The sequence below is a fragment of the Peromyscus maniculatus genome, chromosome 5 (genome assembly GCF_049852395.1).
Source record: "Peromyscus maniculatus bairdii isolate BWxNUB_F1_BW_parent chromosome 5, HU_Pman_BW_mat_3.1, whole genome shotgun sequence".
NCBI lineage: Eukaryota > Metazoa > Chordata > Mammalia > Rodentia > Cricetidae > Peromyscus > Peromyscus maniculatus.
In genome coordinates, this window is record NC_134856.1 from 106,386,455 (window position 1) to 106,409,222 (window position 22,768).

Here is a 22,768-nt window from a genome sequence, read left to right on the forward strand (position 1 = left end):
AGCAGTATACTAGTGGAGGAGGATGGTGCTGGCTCATTTGGTAGAATTAAGTTTTAAGAGATCACATTGTTGGTTTTTTTTTTTTTTCTTCTCCCTCTCTTTTGGGGGCCCTGCCACCCAGCTCCCAAATAAATCACACACAGAGTCTTATTCTTAATTATGAAAGCCTGGGCTTAGCTTGGCTTGTTACTTGCCAGCTTTCCTTAGCTACCCGTTCTCTTACTTCTGGAACTTACTCTTATTCCTCCGTGGCTTGCTGTGCAAACTGCCTCCTGGAGCCCCCTTCCTTCTCCGGCTACTCCCTTTTCTCCTCCCAGATTTCTCCTGTTTATCCCCTCTGCCTGCCAGCCCCGCCTATTACTCTGTCCTGCCTCACTATTTAGCTCTGTATTAGACCATCAGGTGTTTTACACAGGCACAGTAACACAGCTTCACAGAGTTAAACAAATGCAACATAAACAAAAGTAACACACCTTAAAATAATATTCTACAAGATCACAGTATGAAATGGGTGATGTATTATACTATTAGACCATCAATTTGTTATGAAAACATGAAAGTTATAATTTCTGTTATGTAAGTGTCTACATAAAATGTTTTCCTTGTTTATCACTTTGGACAAAATATGTCAGGAAAAGAACAATCCACTGTAGTCTTCAATGGGCAGCAGTTTTCAAATGGGAAGATTTGAAAACCTAGTAATTTGTAAGATGTTGAGATTTTTTAAATTTGAACAGAAAAGGAAAACTCGTAGTGAAATTCCAATTCACAATTGGTAGCAGACAAGTGCTCTGCCATTAAGCTACATCGTGAGGTCAGTGGTTTAGCTGTGGCCCCCCTGTACACCCTCCCCCACCTTTGGTAAGCACAGTTTTTGCCGTCTATGTGCAGTGTAGCAATGTATCTTAACCTTGTTGAACTTGAGTTTATCCAATTAAGATAATTCCATGCTTTTATTGTGAAAAATTTTCTAGCAAACATACAGGTGAACAATCAAAAAAAAAAAAAAAAAAGACAATCAAAAAACTACAAATGCTTGAATCACTTTGTCTTTGAACCTGTCTGGCAACTAATGGGAGGTCAGTGAATGTACACCGAATACCAGACCAGACAGAGGTGATCGTGGTTTCACATCCATTGGAAGGAGACTGGCATTTCCTTCAGTGTGTTCATGATGTGTGTGTGTAAATGAAAGAGAAGCTGATCTGATCTTTTTTTTTTTTTTTTGGCATGATACTCCCACTTGGTTGTTTTGGAGGGGGAAAGGAAGTTGAAAGTAGCTCCTCATTTTGCAATTGTCAGCTGTAGGGATGTATGGTTGACTTGTTTATCTCCATCAGTATCTGCTATTACTTCATCTTACTCCATTTCACTCCTAAATTTGTCATGGTGGGGGATGGGGACTGGGGCGAGGGGAGGTGGGGGAGTTGTACACTGATGTAACCATTTCCATCTTTGTCAGGCTCTGCCGCCTGAAGTTCTTCACTGTCTTATGACAGAAGGAGAAAATGTCTTCGGTAGCTTTGCTGTTGCCCTTTACGTACCATTTTTTCCAGTCAGGGTTTCTTTGTGTAGCCCTGTCTGTCTAGGGTTCCCTCTAGACCACGTTGGCTTTGAGCAGCTTGAGAACTTAAATTTAAGGCGTGCACCCTTTCACAGCTCACTCTCCCCCACCCCCTAAACAGCTCATTATCTCCATTAGTGCCCGCTTTCATTCGATACAGTGCTTTTAAATGAATGTATGATGTGCTCACTTCGGCAGCACGCATATTAAACATGTCTGTAAGAACGTGTGGAGGCCTGAGGGCAGTTTGTGGAGTCATTTCCATTTTTATGTAGGTCTCAGGGATCTGACTTGGTGTTCGAGGCCAGCCTGGGCTACCAAGTGAGTTCCAGGAAAGGCGCAAAGCTACACAAGAGAAACCCTGTCTCGAAAAACCAAAAAAAAAAAAAAGTGCCTCGCTGAGCCACCTCACCTCTCCTTCCCCCTTAGTGTCTCACTGAGCAGCTTGGACTGGTCTAGAACTTGCTAGGGGCACCCGGACAGCTTCAAACTCGGTGATCATCCCGACAGCCTCACCATGCCTGGCTTTTAATGTATTGTTTGAAAGAAGGTCTCAGTATGTAGCCATTCTCCTGCCTCAGCCTTTTGAGTTACTAGAGTGTACTACTGCTCCTGGGTCAGCTCCGGTTCTGCACCTTTTAGTAGGTTTGTAACTTGTCTGAGGTGTCTCCACAAAGATGCCAGTGGAACTTATTCTTTCCGGTGTGCAACTCTGTCTTTAAGCCACGACGATGGGGTGTATAAGGAATATTCTGCCCACCCTTTCTGCCCTTTCATACCAATTCCTAGATACTTTGATGTCCTTATAATACTAAAAATAAAAGAAAGTGTTCCTCCACCCATTTCCTCTGACTCAGATTCTCAATACAAGGCACATTTCGAAATGCACTCGGCATCCATTTACCCTTGCAAAGTACAGAGTTGATCTGTGTCGACGTAGACTCAGGTTTCTATCCTTGATCTGAAAGCAGCATTCAAAAGCAAGAAGATAAGTTATTTGGGGCCGGGTGGGGAGTGCAAAGGGCTCGGCTGAAAACAAGACTTGAATAGCCAGGCGACTTGACTTGGAGGAGTCTGAGCCAGGCAGTTGCGTGCTGTTTCTGAAATACCTGTCCATCCCGGCATTGTGGAGCCATGGCCGGGAAGAGGTGGGCGAGGGGGACCAGAGCAAGGAAACAAATAGGTCGGTCCCTCTGCTTGGTGGAGTAGTGCGGGCTGCGGCACAGTCCATCCCTAGGGGCGTGTGTGCGCGTGCGTGTGCGTCGCCCTGGTAACCCGGGAGGCGGAAAGGCGCTGAATCACCAGCGTCTGTGCAGCCGCAGGGGCAGGCAGGTGTCGCCTGCAGGTGTGCCTCTCAGGTGTCCTGACTGGACACCAGCTTCTGGGCTGTGGGGAGCATCACGGAGCCTGGAGATTGCTAGGGATGGAGGTAAGAGCCGCACTCCGCCGCCGGCGTTCCTGTTTTGATTGATGGATTCTCAGCAGGGTGGAGTCAGGGAGACTTGGGTATCTAACAAACCTCAAACCCAAGAATCCGTTTCTTTAAAGTTCATTCAGTGCTGTCATTTGCTAAATGCATTTCGTATCTGCTACGTGTAGCAATCAGAGGCTTTCAATCTGGAGTCCAGGTCCCCTGATTTCTAACCAGGGTCTACTTGGGGTTCTGCGTTACCTCTGCCTAGGGATGGAGGGTGTGAATGTGTTTGTGAGGCTGGGCTGTGGGGTATTGAGTGAAGCTCCCAGTGCCCAGCTTCAGTGTCCCTACAGCCACCTCAGGTGCAGAACCCCATCTCCCAGCCCAGTTGGCAAAGTGTCAGCAACGGAAGACAGTAAGCAGGTAGGTGATGCCAGTGAAAAGCAAATAAGAGGCGGACTTCTGAGGGTTCCTCTAGACACCTAGGAAAAGCAATCCCGGAGAGCCGCATGATTTGATGGTTTCCCTGTATGGTGGAGGTGGGATATTTGGCGATCTTTCCAATCTTTCAAATTGCATGCCTTAGACATTAGACAATTCTTCAGAATTGTTACCTTTAAATTGCGTTTAGTGCTGTTGACGTGGTCCTTGCTACCATTTGCCAAATACATTCATTTATCACCTCTCCTTACTGTCGCCTAAAGCTTAATGGTGTTTAAAGGCTTTCTTTCCTGATCTTTGAATCCCCTCCAAGGAATGGCACAGATTTACCAGGAGCACAAAGCTGGAGTCGTTAGTCATCGTTCTCAACACCATTTGTTCTCATAATTGTATGGAGGGAGAAAGCAGTGTGATCATATTCGTGCTCATGTTTATTGCTGGTCTTCCTGAACATTTTTGTTTGAGAGTTAAATGTTGACATTTTTTCCACTGCTTGAACAGAAAAGTTGAATATTTTTAATAATGGAAAAAAATTATAGATCACATTCCGTAAACAACACAAAAATTTTTGAAGTGGATGTGTGTATTACTTTATTCCTGAAATGCTTGGTGCCTGTGAAAATTCTTCAGTGAGACAACTAAAGTTATGCCACATGTAAATCTTTATTTTGTGCTCATGATTTTACTTATTTCTAATGCAGATGGGGCAAAGTGGAGGTATCAGTGCAGTCCTAAACTTAGACCTCACAGAGAAGTCTAAATTCTCTGCAATTTGAAAAAGATATAAAAAACACGTAGCAGGAATTTTTAGAACCCCAGGTAACAGGAACATCCATCACATCTTGACTGTGTAAAATGCCAAAGCAGGGCACGCATTTTCTTTCAGAAAAATACAAACAATTCAACTAACACCCTCACAATTTAGAAAGCTGAAGGCGAGCATCAGTAAATTCTAAAAGAATGCATATGTTTAAGTTTTTTTTTCTTGACTTAACACCACCACCACCAGCACCACCCCGCCACCCTACCTGACCCCCACCAGAGAATCATTCTTTTTAAATAAATTTGTACAAGTAGGGCTGGCTGTTTAGGACGCTAGAGTTGCGTGACATAGATAGCATGATAAGAGAGACGGCCTGCTTAGGGGTGTGGTTCAGCTGTTAGTGGCAACCTGAAATTAGGGAAACTCTAACCTCTAAGCCTGAGTCTCTTCATCTGTAAAATACAGAAAATAGTAAGACCTACTCAGTGGAATTCCGGTAGGAATTAAAACAAGACTCTAGAACTCCCACGAGCTGAGCTGCAAGGACTGCTCCAACCCAAGTGTTGGAGGTCAGCTTGGAAACACAGGGATACCATTGGGTTTTTTTTGTTGTTGTAGTTTTTAGTCAACATTTTTCTTTTCTTTTCTTTTCTTTTTTTTTTTTTTTTTTTTTTTTTGGTTTTTCGAGACAGGGTTTCTCTGTGTAGTTTTGTGCCTTTCCTGGAACTCACTTTGTAGACCAGGCTGGCCTCGAACTCACAGAGATCCGCCTGCCTCTGCCTCCCGAGTGCTGGGATTACAGGCGTGCGCCACCACCGCCCGGCCAACATTTTTATTTTCTATGTGTGTATGTCTGCCACAGAGAATTTGAACTCCTGGAGCTAGGGTTCAAGACAGTTGTGAACTTCCTGACATAGGGGGCTAGGATCCGAACATAGAAGTCTATTTACAAAATTAATAAGATGAGATAATATGTACACGAATGCCTTTTTATTTCTTTATTTTTCTTTTATCAGCTTGATACAGTATAAATTCTTATCCTAATTGTGAAATGTTTCATTGAGGCTTGCCCAGTAATTGATTAAAACAAAAACTTATTATAAGCCACAGTCATCCTAGGGTCCCCCCTGCTATGTAGCCTCCCTGGTTCTGTGGGTTGCAGTCTGATTGTTCTTTGCTTTATATCTAGAATCCACTTATGAATGAGTACATACCATGTTTGTCCTTCTGGGTTTGGGTTACCTCACTCAGGATGATTTTTTCTAGTTCCATCCATTTGCCTGCCAATTTCATGCTGTCATTGTTTTTCTCTGCTGAGTAGTACTCCATTGTGTATATGTACCACATTTTCTTAATCCATTCTTCAGTTGACAGGCATCTAGGTTGTTTCCAGGTTCTGGCTATTACAAATAGTGCTTCTATGAACATAGTTGAGCTTGTATCTTTGTGGTATGATTGAGCATTCCTTGGGTATATGCCCAAGAGTGTTATGGCTGGGTCTTGAGGTAGATCAATTCCCAATTTTCTGAGAAACCGCCATACTGATTTCCACAGTGGTTGTACAAGCTTGCATTCTCACCAACAGTGGAGGAGTGTTCCCTTTGCTCCGCATCCTCTCCAACATTGACTGTCATTAGTGTTTTTGATCATGGCCATTCTGACAGGTGTAAGGTGGTATCTCAGAGTCGTTTTGATTTGCATTTCTCTGATGATTAAGGATGTTGAACATTTCTTTAAATGTCTTTCAGCCACAAATGCTTTTTTTTAGGAACACCCCCCCCCCTTTGAGACAGAGTTTATCTGTGTAGTCCTGTCTATCCTGAAACTTGTTCTATAGACCAGGATGACCTCAAACTCAGAGATCTGCCTGCTTTGAGTGCTGGGATTAAAGGCCTGAGCCACCATACCACACCCAGTTTAATCTCTGCATTCAGGTAGGATGATCACTCTATCAAATTCAAGACCAGTTTGGACTATTTGAGATCCTGTCTCAAAAAGAAACAAGAAAACTAAATAAATTATATTTTTGATGGTTTGAGAAATGTATTTATGTGACTGTATGTATATTACATGTGTCTGGGTACCACAGAGGCCAGAAGAGAGCTCTAGATCCTTTGGAGGTGGAGTTACAGGCAATTGTGAGCTACCTCTTGTGAGTGCTGGGAACCAAACTTGAGTTCTCTGGAAGAGCAGCAAATCCTCTTAGGCACTGAGCCACCTCTCCAGTCCAATAAAAGTTATTTTTGAAATAAAAAGTGTTCAGGGAAAAAATTTATTTCTTCAAAATAATACGTCACTAAAAGTAGAATTATTTTAATGTGGCCCAAAGTTTTTCTGATGTATAAAGTCAAGTTTTGTTAGAAACATCAGAAAGTTCATACATCTTTCCTTGTAATATCTTTATAAAAACAATAACAGATAAAATCTAAATGCATGCCAATTTAATGCCCAGTTAATTACATTTAATACTCCAAGAAAGGAGATTTGCTTCAGCAGGCATGAAATAACTAGTGGGTTATTGTTCTATTTCCTTTAAAAATCTATTTTACTAGACAGCCAAGATGACATAGACCCTGTGTCAAAAAAAAAAAAAAAAACCCACGTAACACAAATCCCATTCATTAGAGCTCAGCCTTTACCATCACACTTCTTAAAATGAGTGTAAGTTCCAAATTCACATGTAGCACCTGTTAGAATATCTTAGATGGGGGACATTTTATTTTTTGCCAGTTCTCAGAAGTTGTTGACCCTTGTATTACATTTTTTTCCATCAACTTTGACTAATATAAATTGAGCTGAGCATGATTGATACATATCTGTAATTCTGGCATTTGGAAGAGGGAGGCAGGAGGATCCGAAATTCAAGGTCATCCTTGACTACCTAGTAAATTTGAAATTCATCTGGGCTGCGTGAGACCCTCCTATCCAGAAGAGAAATCCACAAAACCAAACAACAACAACAACAAACCACCCAACAACAAAACCCTACCACCAGGGCCAGGGAGATGACTTAGGAGGTAAAGGCTCCTCCCACCAAACCTGCCAACCTGAGCCTGAGCCCTGGCTCCACATGGTTGAAGGAGAACTGGTTCCCATTATTTATTCTTTAGCTTTAATACATGTGCTGTGGCATGCATAAACCCACCCACATACACACGCACACAAATACATTTACCATGGGTATATGATATATACATAGTGATTTCACAATCCATCTAATTAATCTATCCATCAACCCATATACTTGCCTGTTTTTGTGTGTGATAAAAATAATAATAATTAAGTTTTTCTCTTAACAAATGTATAGGGTAGCATAGCATTTTAAAGTATAGTCATATCACGGTTCTGTGTGGCACATCCCAACAACTGACTTATCTTGTTACTATTCAGCTGGCTGGGGTCCTTTCGCTCTACCTGGAAGTCATGAATAGAGCCAACATTGCTGTTCTGGCGCCAGTAGTTCTAGGTCCTCAGATGCCCAATGCTGACCAAAAGGCTTCCAATTCCAAGCCCTAAGAGCCAGGAGCTGATTGCTCCTGACTTTAGAAGCCAGAGACTTAGGGCACTGGGCAATGGGTTAGAGGCTCTGACTGGGCTATTCCACTCGCAGCCTTAACATGTGGCTGTAATCCTTACCTTCCAGCATCAGGTGGTGCCTGCTTATGTCACAACTGCTGGGAAAGCCTTGGGGGTTGGGACCTTCAGGTCTAACAGTGTCCACCTTGACAGCTCTTGGGCCTAGACAGGGCCTTTGGACAGCAGCTACAGTTATACCTCTTGGGAGTAAAATATCCCAGATTTTCACCCCTAACTAGACAGCTCCCTGTGATTCTTCCAGAAATTGGGGCTCTTCTGCTCCCAATGTTTCTGCCCCTGGCAGCTCCCTGGAACATTCTAGCAGCCTTCTTGCCACAGATGCATGCTCACCTCTTCTCCAGCATCCTAGGGAGAACTGAGGACCTCCAAACTCTCTCAATCTCATAACTTATCTGTTGCTGGAGGGCTTCTCTCCAGGTTCCACCAAGCCCCGCAGTCCCACAATCCACGTATAAAATAATCACTCAGATGCTTATATTACTTATAAACTGTATGGACGTGGCAGGCTTCTTGCTAACTGTTCTTATATCTTAAATTTTTATAAATCTATACCTTGCCATGTGGCTCATGGCTTACCGGCATCTTTACATGTTGCTTGTCCTGGCGGTGGCTGCAGTGTCTCTCCCTCCTTCCTGTTTCCCCAATTCTCCTCTCCTTGTCCCGCCTATACTTCCTGTCTGGTCACTGGCCATCAGTGTTTTATTTATATAGAGTGATATCCACAGCACTTATCTCTTCATTTTTTTTGCCTCTTCCAAATTCTTGTAAATTTCTATTAGTAAGTGTATATTGAACCATTTGTTACTTTATGAATCTCCCCCCCCCCCAACTTTGTTTTTTCTTTGAGTTGCATTTAGGTTATTTCACCAGATAGAACTTCCATGTTATATGGACTCAGCTTTTTGGCTGAGATCAAGTGTAGATATTGTTTCTATTCTAAAATCCAATGGCTGAAAACAAAGCAAAACAACAACAACAAAAACAAAGCCAATGGCTGGGTTGCCTACTTGGTCTTTTTTTTTTTTTCTTTATAAACTTTTATCATTTAAAGATTTTTTACTTGTTTGTTTTCTCAAGACAAGGTTTCTCTGTGTAGCCTTGAACTCACTCAGTAGACCAGGCTAGCCTCAAATTCATAGAAATCCACCTGCCTCTGCCTCCCAAGTGCTGGGATTAAAGGCGTGAGCCACCACTGCCAAGTTCCTCTAAAGACTCTTTTTAGCCAGGCAATGGTGGTGCACACCTTTGATCCAAGCACTTGGAAGGCAGAGGCAGGAGGATCTCAGTGAGTTCTAGGACAGCCAAGACTGTTACACAGAGAAACTCTGTCTCCAAAAACGAAAAAACAGCAGGGGGGGGAGTTCCTTTTTTTAGCGTGTATGTGTGTCTCTGTGTGTGTATGTGTGTCTGTGTGTCTCTGTGTGAGCGTGCTCACACACGCATGTGTGGGTGCCTATGGAGGCCAGGAGAGGACATGAGATCCCCTGGAGCTGTAGTTACATGTGGTTGTGAGCTGCCCAGAATAGATGTTGGGAATCAAACTTGAGTCCTCTGTGAGAGCAGGGAGCACTCTTAACTCCTAAACTGTCTCCATCCACGGCCCTGTAAAAATGCTGACTATCTGTACCTACGCTGCATTGCTGCATTTAGTGTGGAGATACTTCTAAATTAGTTCTTTACTGAGTTCCCAAAACAAAGTCCTAGTAATGAACGTACTTTGGCAGTCCTCCTATTTGTTTTCAATCTTGCAGTCTAAGGATTTTTTTTTTCTAATTCCTAGTAATAGGACTCATTACCCCTTCTTGGCCTGCAGTGATGTTTATGAGACTTTTCACAGTATTTTACAATGTCAGTCAAAGTCTACCCACTTGCTTGCTGTATTAGTTTGTTTGATATTGCTGTGGAATAAATTATTACAAAAATAGTGACTTAAAACATCACACATTTGTTTGAATTTATGAGAGTCTCATAAATTCTATGCAGCTGGCTCTTTCTCTCTCTTTCTTTCTCTCTTTCTTTCTCTCTTTCTTTCTCTCTTTCTTTCTCTCTTTCTTTCTTTCTTTCTTTCTTTCTTTCTTTCTTTCTTTCTTTCTTTCTTTCTTTCTTTCTTTCTTTCTTTCTTTCTTTCAACTTTCTCTTTAGAGCCCTGCCAACCAGCTTCCAAATAAATACATGGAAACTTATTCTTACTTACAAATGCTTGGCCTTAGCTTGGCTTGTTTCTAGCCAGCTTTTTAAAAGTAATTATCCCATCTACCTTTTTGCCTCTGGACTTTTACCTTTCTCTAGTCTATATACCTTTCTTTCCTTCTTACTCTGTGGCTAGTTGTGTGGCTGGGTGGCTGACCCCTGGCACCCTCATCTCCTTCTCCTTTTCTCATTCCTCCTCCTTCTCCTATTTATTCCCCGTGCCCACCAGCCCCACTCCTGTTTCTTTCCCTGCCTGGCTAGTAGATGCTCAGCTCTATACTAGACCAATCAGGTGTTTTCGATAGTCACAGCAACACAGCTTCACAGAGTTAAACAATGCAACATAAAAGAATGCAACACATCTTTGAATCATTAAACAAATGTTCCACAACATAAATGAATGTAACAGATCTTAAACTAATATTCCACAACAATTCTAGACTCAAACCAAGTTTCCATTGCAGTGTGCTGTGTGTCTTTTCCTTGGGAAAATAGAACAATGGTACTCCAAAAATGCAATTCTGTCGAAGTTCAACTTAATGAACCAATGAGTTCATTGGTATTACTTACAGGAGCAACTCCATCACCCAAAAGCCCACCCCAGCCTGGCTGACCATTCACAAAACTACAACACTGGAGTCTCTTGAGACACTTGCAGGCTGCTACACCACTGAAGAGTCTCCTTAACCAGAATCTTTCATAACCTAAGGGAGGTACATTCATGAATCTGGGGAGCTTTCCTCCCCATTCCAGTGAAGGAATGTTTCAATCTATGCACCATTACCCCTGGCTTTGCTCAGGAAGTATCACATGGGGAAGGAATGAAGGATACTTTATAAAAATCTTTAACAGAGTTTTACAAGGGATTGTCACTGACTCCAACTGAACCGGACTGACCCAGACAACAAACAGTATTACAAAGATCATTGTTTATCAACCAGTAGCCAAATGTTGTGGTCAACATTTATGATGTAAATGTAATTTTATAACATCGCTTTCAACCTCTATTTTTTACTGCATTCAGCAAATGATACACATGTATTACTCTGGGTCAAGGGAATAGAAGAGTATGCAATTTAGGATTACAACTATGCATTAGCTTACATTGTAAAAGTTGATTGCATGGGAAATCATGGCAAGTAAGGTTGGTTCTCTTAAAGGCAGATTAAATAAACAGGCTGAGAACACAGTAGGAGAGCAGCCTTAAGTGTAAAATGACCTGAAGGGGTATTATTAACTCTGCCGGTGAGGTCCAGCAAAACCTAGTCATTTAGATCAAAAGGGCTCTTTCCATAATATTGCATTACCATACATGCTTATGTTCCTAGCTGGCTATTGGCTAAGGGTTGCTCTTAGCAACCCTTCTTCCCGCATGATGCCCTATATCCAAAGCAGTAATAAAATACCATTGTTACTTGATATTCTTGCAACTGTATCTTGGCCTGCCCATGAACATAAAAATCTGCAGGCATTCAAGTTTCATATAAAAGGTTATAGTATGCCCTTATAAACTAGGCATACCCCATCACATACTTTAAACCATCTCTAAACTATTTATAATACCCAATACAATGTAAATGCTATGTAAATTTACATGTGGTTGTGAGCTGCCCAGAATAGATGTTGGGATTCAAACTTGAGTCCTCTGTGAGAGCAGCGAGCACTCTTAACTCCTAAACTGTCTCCATCCACAATTGTTATACTATTTTATTTGGGAAACGATGACAAACAGTTTGTTCAGTGTAGGTCCTTTTCTCTCCCCTCCTCATTCTCTCCCCGACCCCTTCTTTTTTTTTTTTTTTTTTTTGAGATAAAGTCTTATTATGTGGCTTAGGCTGGCTTTGAACTCCTGGTTACTTTTCTCCCTTGGGCTCCCAGATACTATGCATTTACCACTATGTGTGGCTTTGTTTTCTGTTTTTGTTTTTTTGTGTGTGTTTGTTTGTTTGTTTTGTTTCATTTTGCTGAGACAGGTTCTCATTCTATAGCCTAGAATCACTTAGAACTAAGTGGCCCAGGTTCACCTTAAACTCATACCAGTCCCCCTGTCTCAGCTTTCCAAAGGCTGGAGTATAGGCATGTGGCACCACTCCTGGGCACAGTCTGTTTTCCTCCTGCATGTTTTCAGCTCAAGGCTGGCGAGAAACTGAAGGTGAGAGAGAATTGTTGAGAGGCACAGCTATCAAGGTTCCAGACGGCCTTGTCAGTCAGTCTGAGATGAGGAGACGTGCTTGTGATCCCAGCACTTAGAAGGTGTAGGCAGGATCATCCAAATCCAAGGGCAGCCTCAGCTACATGACAAGTTCAAGACCAGCCTGAACATGAGCCCTTGTCTTGATAACCAAACAAAAAAGATATTTAGGAAGTAGCTGAAGCTTAAGCCCTGTGGAAGGGGACAGCAAGAGAAGTTTGGAAAGGCAGAACAGAGCAAAGAGCTAAGGAAGGAACATGCTGACGTGGGTAGATGAGACCGTTCAGGGCTAAAGAGCTTACTAAGCATCAATGGCTGCCACTACAGCTCCCAAAGGAGTCAAGCTGAACAAATTTCTCTTACCTTGAAACACGCTCCTCATCAGACTTGCAGCTCTCAAAGGCATCCTTGCACACCTGTGAGAGTCCACAGTGCCTGTTAGAGCAAGCAGAGCCAGGAGGGGGCAGACGCTGGTGTGGAGTGGTACCCTATGGGAAGCTTCTTGCTCATGGCTGTGCCCATCACTATTTTAAACCCTGTCAATGATGGGTCTAGTGTGAAACCCGTTATTTTATTTTATTTTTTATTTTGGAGACAGGGTTTCTCTGTGTATCTTGGCTATACTGTAACTCACTCTGTAGGCCAGGCTGGCTCTGAACTCAGAGATCTCCCCACCTCTGCTTCCCATGTTCTGGGATTAAAGGCATGTGCCACCATACTAGGCTGCAAGACCTATTAAATTGTGAAATAACCAGCTTTCCCTGGATTTATTCTTTCCTTGTTTTGTCTCCCTAGCTGGTTCCAGTGGTCTGACAGTTTTATGGCTAATATCTCTAGAGTTGTTCTGAAAGGTGCAACTTGATCCATCAGTGGATATGTTATCAGAATCTACAATGGGTTAAAGATCTATTTCTTGTACTTAACTTTCCAATTCCAAGTCCATAACCTAAACTTACATAAGAGTCTTCTATAACCAGTTGTAATATAATGAGTTACCATATTGCTCCCCAATGGACCCATTCTGTCTTTTAAGTTGATCTTCCCTTGTAATTGGACTTTTAAAAATGCCATTTGGCATTTCCATTATACAGAAAGGAACCCAGAAACAACATAATATTTTGTCAGTATTTTAGGAGAGTACTCAACGTAACTAGTAATAAAGGGGTGGGATCTATCTCCTCAGCAGTTCTGATTCAGGTCACCACCCCACATCATGCACAGAGCCTTAGGAATGATTTCAGTCCACGAGCCAGTTTTGTCTCACCAGAAATAATTCTTTAAAACACCACCAATCAGATCTGTTGCATTATAACACAGATGGAATGAGTCCTCGTGGGACTGTAGCCTTCTTCTTTAAAGTCCCTGATTCCCTAGCTAAGTTAGTCCTTGACAACCGCTTAGCCCTTGATTATCTCTTGGTAGGGCAAGGAGATGTTCATGCAATAACCAGTGCCTTCTAGTCAGACATGCAGCACAGGCCTATAACCCTGCACTTGGAAGTCTAAGGCAAGATGTTTGTGAGTTTTCAGTCAGTCTGGGCTACATAGAAAGTTCCAGGCCATTATTGACCACATAGAGAGATCCCGTTTCCAACATAAAAACAAAACCAACTAACACATTCTGTTGCATCTATATGAACACTATAGACCAGGTCAAATTCAGTGTCAAAGAGAAACATAAGCTGTTAGAAGGACTGCCCAAGTTCACTGCCTCCATTGACTGTACTGCAATTAGGGACAATCACTCATGCTTAACCTGGTTTCTGTCCTTCCCCTCCAAGTAGAAGATTGTACGCCTGTTAAATTTTTAACCCTGTATCTTCATTCTCTTGGTGCAGTTTGTGTCTTTCAGGACACAGAAGTTTCATGCTAAGGTGATGATGATGATGATGATGATGATGACTACAGTGGTGTCTCCAGGAGAAAGAGTTTGGGCCCTAGTAAACTATTCAACCAATCAGTGAGATGTTCATGTCTGTATGGAAAGTAAATACTTTTGGTCACAGGAGAAAATTACAGAAGACAGATTTCCTAAGACTAAGGAGCATAGAGATTGGCAAGATGACTCAGTGGATAGAACTGTTTGCCCTAAAAGTCTGATGACGTGAGTTCAATCCTCAGACCCCACAGTGGAAGGAAAGAATTGGCTTCCTGAAAGTCCCTTTCTGACTGAACTTGCCGCTCCCTATTCTGGCTTGTTTTCTGTTGCTGTGATAAAACACTGAACAAAAGCAGCCGTGGGCAAGACTTATTTTATCTTACATTTCCATGTCACAGACTGTCACTGAAGGAAGCCAGAGCAAGAACTCAGGCAGGAACCTAGAGGCAGGAACTGATGCAGAGAGCAAGGAAGAAGGCTGCTTATTGGCCTGCTCTGCTGAGCCCTACCACATGAATCATTAATCCCAAAAAAAAAAAAACAAACAAAAAAAAAAAACAAAACAAAACAAAACAAAAAAAAAAACCGTCCCTACTGACTTGCTTACAGGCCAAGCAGTTAGAGGCATTTTGGTTCCCCCTTCCTAGACGACTCTAACTTGTGTCACATTGATTTTTGACTCGCCATCACTACTCCCTGATAACAACAATAAATCAAAATTTAAGAGTTAAAAAAGATTAAAGAAGATGGAATTTCTTGTGGGGAAGTAAGAAAGATTATAGGACACTTGGCCTTCCTCAAAGTGAGATACATACCACACACACACACACACACACACACACACACACACACACACACACATGCATACATATATTTTCACATATGTCTGGGTACACCAGTGAGGGATTTTTTTTTTTTTTGTAATTAAATAACTTGAAGTGGAAAGACCTATTTTTAATGCAGAACTTTTGAAGTGGGAAGATAGACCTTTAGACCAGATCTTTTGAGGCAGGAAGACCTGCCTCTAATCTGGGCCATGCCTTCAGCAGGAGCCTATACAAAGGGCATGGAAGAAAGCAGCTTGCTCTCTTGCCTGCCTGCTCTCCCTTTCGCTGGCAAGTCCATTCTTTCACTGGCTCTAGAGTCTACTTTGGGATTCCGGCTTATACTAAAGAGCAGCTTAGACATACAGCCTCACAGACTGGAAAACTACTCGATTCTTGGATTTTGTGTTGGTAAACAGACATTGTTGGACTAGCTGGATCAAAGCCTGTAAGCCATTCTAATAAATCCTTTCACACACACACACACACACACACACACACACACACACACTATAGAATTTACTACTAAAGTATGATAATTTTGTGTTGGATCTTCCTTATAATATCTCAATGTTTTTGTCTTTTCTCTATTTTTTAAAAAGGAGCTTATTTGTAATTGTGAGCATGTGTAATGTGTGTGGAACGCATGTGAAGGTCAGCAGACAACCTGTGGAGTCAGTTCTCTCCTTCCACCTTATGTAGGTCCGGGATAGAACTTAGTCCCTAGACTAATTCATGAGGCCCCTTTACCCCCTGACCTGTCCCCAGGCTAACACATGAGGCCCCTTTAACCCCTGACCTGTCCCCAGGCTAACACATGAGCCTCTTCACCCCCTTGAACTATCTCACCAGCTAACACATGAAGCCCCTTTGTAGCTGAACATCCAACAGCACAAGGAGGTTTTCTTGGTAAAAACTTCTTGTTTGTCCTATTTCGGCCAAGCTGAGCCAGACAAGCGTGCGTTTTTGATCCATCAGACCACGATGGAGTCGCTAAAGCCCCTACAGTAACCCCAGTTTCAGCTCTACAGATTTGGTAGACAAGCCAGGAGAAGGCAATCAAGCATGGCTTCTTTAGCGATTTGGTGAGTTGCTATCATGTCGGTGTGGCTGCTTCACACTAGGAGACTTTCCTTTGGTGGCAGATACCATGGGGAGACGTTACTTCAGTGCAGATGTTTCAGAGACTCTGATCTGCTCTTGGGAACCATTTGTTCTGAAGGCCGTCATGTTAACAAGCACTGAGAGCTGAACACGTGGACAGCCACTGTGATAATGCCACATGAACTACCACCATGAACTGACTACATGAAGAGAAACCGTAAGCTCATCACATGAACTGACACTGTCAGCCTACCACACGATCAGTCACTGGGACCTCACCATATCAACAAACAGCATGAATAGGAGCAACCCCCAGTGGTGACCATCATGAGCAGGCAGGCCTGAGAACCCGGGTTTAAAGGTCACTGGACTTCCCCAACAGCAAGTACAAAACTCCAGCTTTCTACACAGGAGAGCAGGAGACAGCCTGTGGCTGTCACCAGTTGGACCAGCCTCACCAATGAATGAATGAAAGGGGCTGCATCCATCTGTCAGATGCTCACTTCCCTGCAGCTAGGGGGCAGCAAGACTATGAAGCACAAAAAGACCCAAGCTCAGGCAGAACCCTTGCAGGAACCCCATGCTCACGGCAGCTGACAGTCCAGAAAGGATTAGATGGCTTGCTTTCCTCTCTGCAGTGGAACAGGCTTTTGGCAGCGGACACCAAGCTCAACCTCCATCTCCTCAAATACCATAAATAAAAAATAATAAGTGAAGAAGTAAATGAAAGAAGGAAAGTAAATTCTGTTGGTTAGGCCAGGGCTTCGGAAAATGTTCCTGCTCATAATTTCGTTTCACTTGAGAAAGGTAATGTGACTCTGGATATATAGGTCTATTAGACAGGTATAAAATGCAAATATTTGCTGATAATAAGTCATAGAGAAATTTAATCTACCAGGCATTATGGAACATACCTTTAATCCCAACCTGGTCTACACTGAGTTCCAGTCCAGCCAGGGCTATGTAGTGAGACCCTGTTTCCAAAATACCCCAAAAAGTTTAATTTACAACTCTTTGGTATAAATATAATTTTACCACTTATTAAAGATGAAGGTAAATTTGCATAGTAATGAGATGGATCTGATTGTTTATTTTTACATGAAGGATTAAACTGACTCAACATTTGGTACTCCTGGGGTTGGGAGGTCTTGCACAAGCTATCTATGTCTTCTGCCAAGCAAGTTTACCAAGAAAGTTGCTCACCACTCAGTCAGATTCAGGAGCTACCAGAGCAGCAGTAACGGTCCTTGATTCGGTTTCAGTCTCTGCTCTATCTGAGGCAGCAGCAGCTACAGACAGGTGCAGGGCAAAGGCTGGACAGCTGCCAGTCAAGTGGCAAAGCCATTCCCTGTCACAATAACAGCTTGGGTCATTTAAAGGGAAGATAAGGTGCCGGTGAGATAGTTCTGGGGTGAAGGGGCTTCATGTGTTAGCCTGGGGATAGACCAGGGGTGAAGGGGCTTCATGTGTTAGCCTGGGGATAGTTCCGGGGTGAAGAGGCTTCATCTGTTAGCCTGGGGATAGTTCCGGGGTGAAGGGGCTTCATGTGTTAGCCTGGGGATAGACCAGGGGTGAAGAAGCTTCATGTGTTAGCCTGGGGATAGACCAGGGGTGAAGGTGCTTCATGTGTTAGCCTGGGGATAGACCAGGGGTGAAGAGGCTTCATGTGTTAGCCTGGGGATAGACCAGGGGTGAAGAGGCTTCATGTGTTAGCCTGGGGACAGTTCAGGAGGTAAAGGTGATTCATCTGTTAGCCTGGGGATGTTTTTCATAGTTGATCAATATTTTGTTTTATTATTGCCAGTGCTGAAAACACTAGTTACATAAATACATAGTATAAAATGGGAGAAATACATTTAGGGTCATTTCAGAAATTCTTAGAAAATTCATCCTAATCCCCAGTCAAAATTCTTTGAATGGTTTTTTAAAATGAAGTGACTTTATCAAATCAGCAATTCAAACAATAATCTTTAAAGTCAAGCATTGTAACACATTATAATACAAAGATATATTAGTTGTGTGTGTATGTGTTGTATGTGCATGTCATTGAGTGTGCATGCATTTGTAGGAGTCATATATTGATAGGTGTCTTCTATCTCTTCACCTTAATTGTTAATTAATTGAATGTGTGTGTGTGTGTGTGTGTGTGTGTGTGTGTGTCTATGCCTCTGTGTGTACGTGCATGCGTACCACTGGAGGCCAGAAGGTGTTATTGGATCCCTTGGAGCTGGACTTACAGGCATTTTTGAGCCACCCAGTGTGGGTACTGGAATCTGAGTTCCAGTTCTCTGATAGAGCAGCATGTAGTCTTAACTACTAAGCCATCTCTCCAGCTCCCATACACCTGAGCAGGGTCTCTCACTGAACCTGGAGTTTGCTGTTTTGATTATATGGACTGGCTAGTGAGCTCCTCCTGCCTCTTCACCCCAGGGCTGGGGTTTTAGGCATGGGCCACCATGCCCAGTTCTTCTGTGGGTCCCAGAGATCCAAACTCGTCCTCCTGCTGTACAAGCACTTTCCCTATAGAGCCCGGCCTCAGGATACTCTAATTTAATACTTACATGTTGAGGAATGACAGTAGGAAAATACGAAAAGCCTTCATTTTCTGTAACCAGACCATTCTCCTTCTGTAGGAGCAGAGAACTTTGTACAGTGAAAACACTGTGATTCATAACATACAATAGCCTCTAATCTGAGCCAGGGTGTTTCAGGTAGCATCCGCTGAGGTTATGTGGTGTGACGGCAGGCGCAGTACAAAGTTGGGTGTTGTGTGTGCAGAATGAAGGCTTCAGCGAAGCCACATGACACACACAGATAACACTGTCAGGAACATCTTGGAATCAGGTGTTGGAGTTTGAATTAATAGTCTGGTCATTAAGTGTTCAGAGACCTTTGGCTATCGCCATACATTTTGTGCCCATCACATGTGGTTGAGACCCACAGTATAAGAAGCTTGGGTTTAAGCCTCCCAGTCTGCTTTGGTGGGGCCGATGGCACGAAGTAATAGAGCTGTCTTTAGGAAGCAATTGAAGAGGGAATGAGCTGTACGTGCTGCTGTGGTCAGTCAGCGTACAGGACCAGGGGTCTTCCTAGCTGAGAGAACAGCTTAGCACAGCTGCAGCCCAGGGGACAGGTGACTTTTTATAGAAGCTGTGGATAGTTTTGCCTGTCTGAGTATCGAGCTCAAGATTCTTGGCTCCCTGTTCTCAATCAAATGGCAACATACGTTGGGAGTCAGTTGGCAACCTTCTTATTGTTATGTTATGATTGGCCCGGGGAGCACAGAGCAGGATTTTAAGCTCAAGAAGCTGGCAGCTCTGGGAAGTGCCAGTTAAGAGCAGCGGGAATCCCCGTGGCTGTAGTTTTTGTGTGTGGGGTCAGTCAGACTGGAGCTGTCTTTGGGTGGCTCTTGCTGAAGCATCTGGGGAATTGCTGCCTGTGATGGACACCCCTGCTGCCAGCAAAGTGCTGATCAGAAGACACTTTGCATTTTCCTTTGCCCCCCCCCCTCCTTAAGCATGGATACTTTCTTGCAGGTCCTCTGACCCTGCAAGTGCATTAGTCACTGTTACAGTTAGTTTTTATGTCTACTTGACACAAGCCAGGGTCATTTGGGAAGAAAGAATCTTAATTGGGAAAATGCTTCCACAGGATTGGCTTGTAAGCAAGTCTGTAGGACATTTTCTTTTATTATTTTTTTCAGGTGATATTTTCATTTATTATGTTTATAGGTACCATTTACACTATTTTTTTTTTCAGTTTATTTGAGTCAGGCACTGAAGAGGCTGGTATAAGGTGAAATACCAGCCATTCCAGTGGATCAAGCTACAATTGTAAGGCCTGCTGTCTTTCCCCAGTAGGATATTTTCTTGATTGGTGATCAGCGTGAGAGGGTCCAGCTCTCTGTGGGTGATGCCACCCCTGGGCAGGTGGTCCTCAGATGTATAAGGAGGTAGACTGAGCAATCTATGAGTGAGCAAGCCAGTAAGCAGTATTTCTCCATGGCCTCTGCTTCAGTCCTTGCCTCCGGGTTCCTGAGCGCCTTAACTTCCTGCCCTGGCATCCCTGGATGGTAGACTGCAAGCTGTAGGATGAAATGAAACCTTTTCCACTTAGGGTTTCTATTGCTGTGATAAAGCACCATGAGCCTAAGTGTTGGGAGCACAGCACAAAGGACCTCGTGCCCACAGATCTCCAGAGAAACCAGCAATGTGAAGCATGAAGGATTGTCTTTCCAATGGGAAAGTGTCATGGGCCATGCCCTAAACACAGCAGGTGACCAATAGTGTTCGGATGTTATCCAGAGCTATTGAGAGCCAGCCTCGATACCCTCTCAGGGTTCAGAGGGAAGGCTATTGCCAGCGCAAGGCTCAAGGGATCTGAGGGTGAAAAAAATCCTCTCACTCCATGCTCATTTGTGCCAGTTTCTTTATTATTTCTCTCTCCCTTGCTGCAAAAACTTTCAGTTATATATACACGCAAAACAAAGGCTGTTCTCTGGTAATTGCAAAGTTACAGAGCCCGAATTTTTCTCAGGGTTAACGCAGATAGGAGCTGTCCAGAGTGACACTGTCAGCATCTTTCTGGCCCCAGGGAGGCATGGCCAGAAAGATGCCTGGGCAGCATTAAGAGGCAGAAAAGTTGACTTAGGGAGCTTTAAATTTCAAGAAGGGAGAAGGGGAGTTTGTGTATGATACTGTATTCCTAGGTTAAAATCCTGTATCAATAAACCAAGGTGAGGGTAGTTGTAGGGAATTAATAGCTTTTAGGATGGAGCTGGAGGTTAGCACCTTCCCAAGTCAGCTGTGAGAGAATTTAGGGCACTCACTCTCCATAATCAGGAAGGGCCAGGAATCAAGCAAGCTTAGATGTCCCTTTATCTCTGAAGTTCCCAAATGTGATCTATTTGAAAGATTCCCTTCCTGACCACATGTCCTGCCAAATGGGAGATAATTGCAGGGAGCTGTCTTCTAATGTTTGTCTCAGGGAACAGAGTGGAGATTAGGCTGTGGGAACCAAGTTTATTGACTGCATGACTAGATTCTTTCACTGAAGGTCCCATGGAGCGGGGAAGTCACCCAATATACCAGCACATGGGAAAAATTGTGCCCAATAATTTACACATTGCTGGGTCATTTTTGGTATGGGTCCCACTTAAAGAGGGGAGAGCTTTTGGTTTCACAAGAGATTTACTGTAAGAACAGCCATAATACAAAAGGCAATATGCCCAGTGTCTTGTGACTGGATCTCCTCTCTCAGAATCCATTAATTCTGGTGGGTTCCTTTTGTTTTATCAGCTGAAACCCTACTGTATAGTCCTGAGGACTACAGCAAGTTGTCAACCCACCAGACGAATGGTTCTCTGATGGAGGAACCCTGTCAGGCAAGGCTTGCAGGGCCATGAGCTCTGAAAAAACTGTTGTTCCTGTCTGTAATTTCACTTGTGCAAAACTGCTATGATATCTCCCCATTACCATGCATTTTCATGTAATGTGTACATGTAAAATCTCATGATTACATTTCGATGTTATAGGCACATATATTTGTGGATGGTCAGGAAGATGACTTCTTCCTACACTATGTTATTCTTGCAAATAAAGCAAGCTCTCATAGATCAACCTTTGTTCCACATTACGATGAGAAACTTAGAAGCTTGTTCTCTATCATTAGCCTTACTGACATGGCAATTTGGCCAGATGAAGTGTCCTTGTGGACAGACTCACAAGCAGAACTTTCAGATTTTACTCATGGAATTGCAGGTGTCTGGCCTTGTTGGATCAAAGTCCTTCAGAGTTTAATAGCAACTTATATTGTCCTAAGCTTCCTCCGCCAGCCCTGCCTTACTGGGACTGTAATACCTTGTAGTGAGAATCCTAATTGGTCTTAACAATAAAAACCTGGAGCCAGATATTGGGGTAAATGCTAAAAGATCAGAGAGACAAAGGAGCAAGCCACAGCCACCTCTCACCTCGACAACTCCTCAGCCCGAAAGGAGCTGAGCTCCTGTCTCTTCCTGCTTTATATTCATCTCTCCACCCAGCCATATCACTTCCTGTCTCCACATCCCTAGCGCTGGCATTAAAGGGGTGTGCCTCCCAAGTACTAGGATCAAGGGTATGAGATTCCAAGTGCTGGGATTAAAGGTGTGAGCCTCCACCACCTGGCTCTGTTTCTCTTTTAGACTGGATCAATCTCATGTAGCCCAGGGTGGCCTTGGACTTCTTATCTTCCTACTTCCTCCTCCCAAGTACTGGGATTAAAGGTTTATGCCACCACTGCCTGGCCTCTATGGTTAACTAGTGGCTAGCTCCACATTTTGACCTCCAGGCAAGCTTTTTTTTTTTTTTTTTTTTTTTTTAATTTTTTAAATTATTTTTTAATTTTTTGGTTTTTTCGAGACAGGGTTTCTCTATGTAGTTTTGGTGCCTGTCCTGGATCTCACTCTGTAGACCAGGCTGGCCTCTAACTCACAGAGATCCGCCTGGCTCTGCCTCCTAGTGCTGGGATTAAAGGCGTGCGCCACTACCACCCGGCCCAGGCAAGCTTTATTTGTTAGAGCACAAACAAAATATTAGCACAGCACCTCCTCAACACTGGCTAAAAGAAAGCAATTACCACTTTGTATACAAGTCCACACCAGTCTTTAACACAAGATTTAAGCTCAGTTTACTAACTTGTTCACCTTCAGTTCTGGATTTTATTTTATTTTTAATTTTTTAAAGGTTTATTTATTTATTATGTATACAGAAGAGGGTGCCAGATTTCATTACAGATGGTTATGAGCCACCATGTGGGTGCTGGG

At 43.1% G+C, this 22,768-nt stretch overlaps 1 protein-coding gene across 4 annotated transcripts in view; it reads left to right on the forward strand.

Moving 5' to 3' along the window:
- Window positions 1-2,836: 2,836 nt before the first annotated feature.
- Kiaa0319 (KIAA0319 ortholog) overlaps window positions 2,837-22,768 on the forward strand; it is a 69,057-nt gene continuing 49,125 nt past the window's right edge. For 2 of the 4 annotated variants that reach the window (XM_076573075.1, XM_076573078.1), the window contains exon 1: window positions 2,837-2,993. The gene's annotated coding sequence lies outside the window, so the exon portion shown is untranslated. Of the gene's footprint in view, window positions 2,994-16,699; window positions 16,774-22,768 lie in introns of those variants that run through there. The other 2 variants (XM_076573076.1, XM_076573077.1) reach the window with 2 other exon arrangements.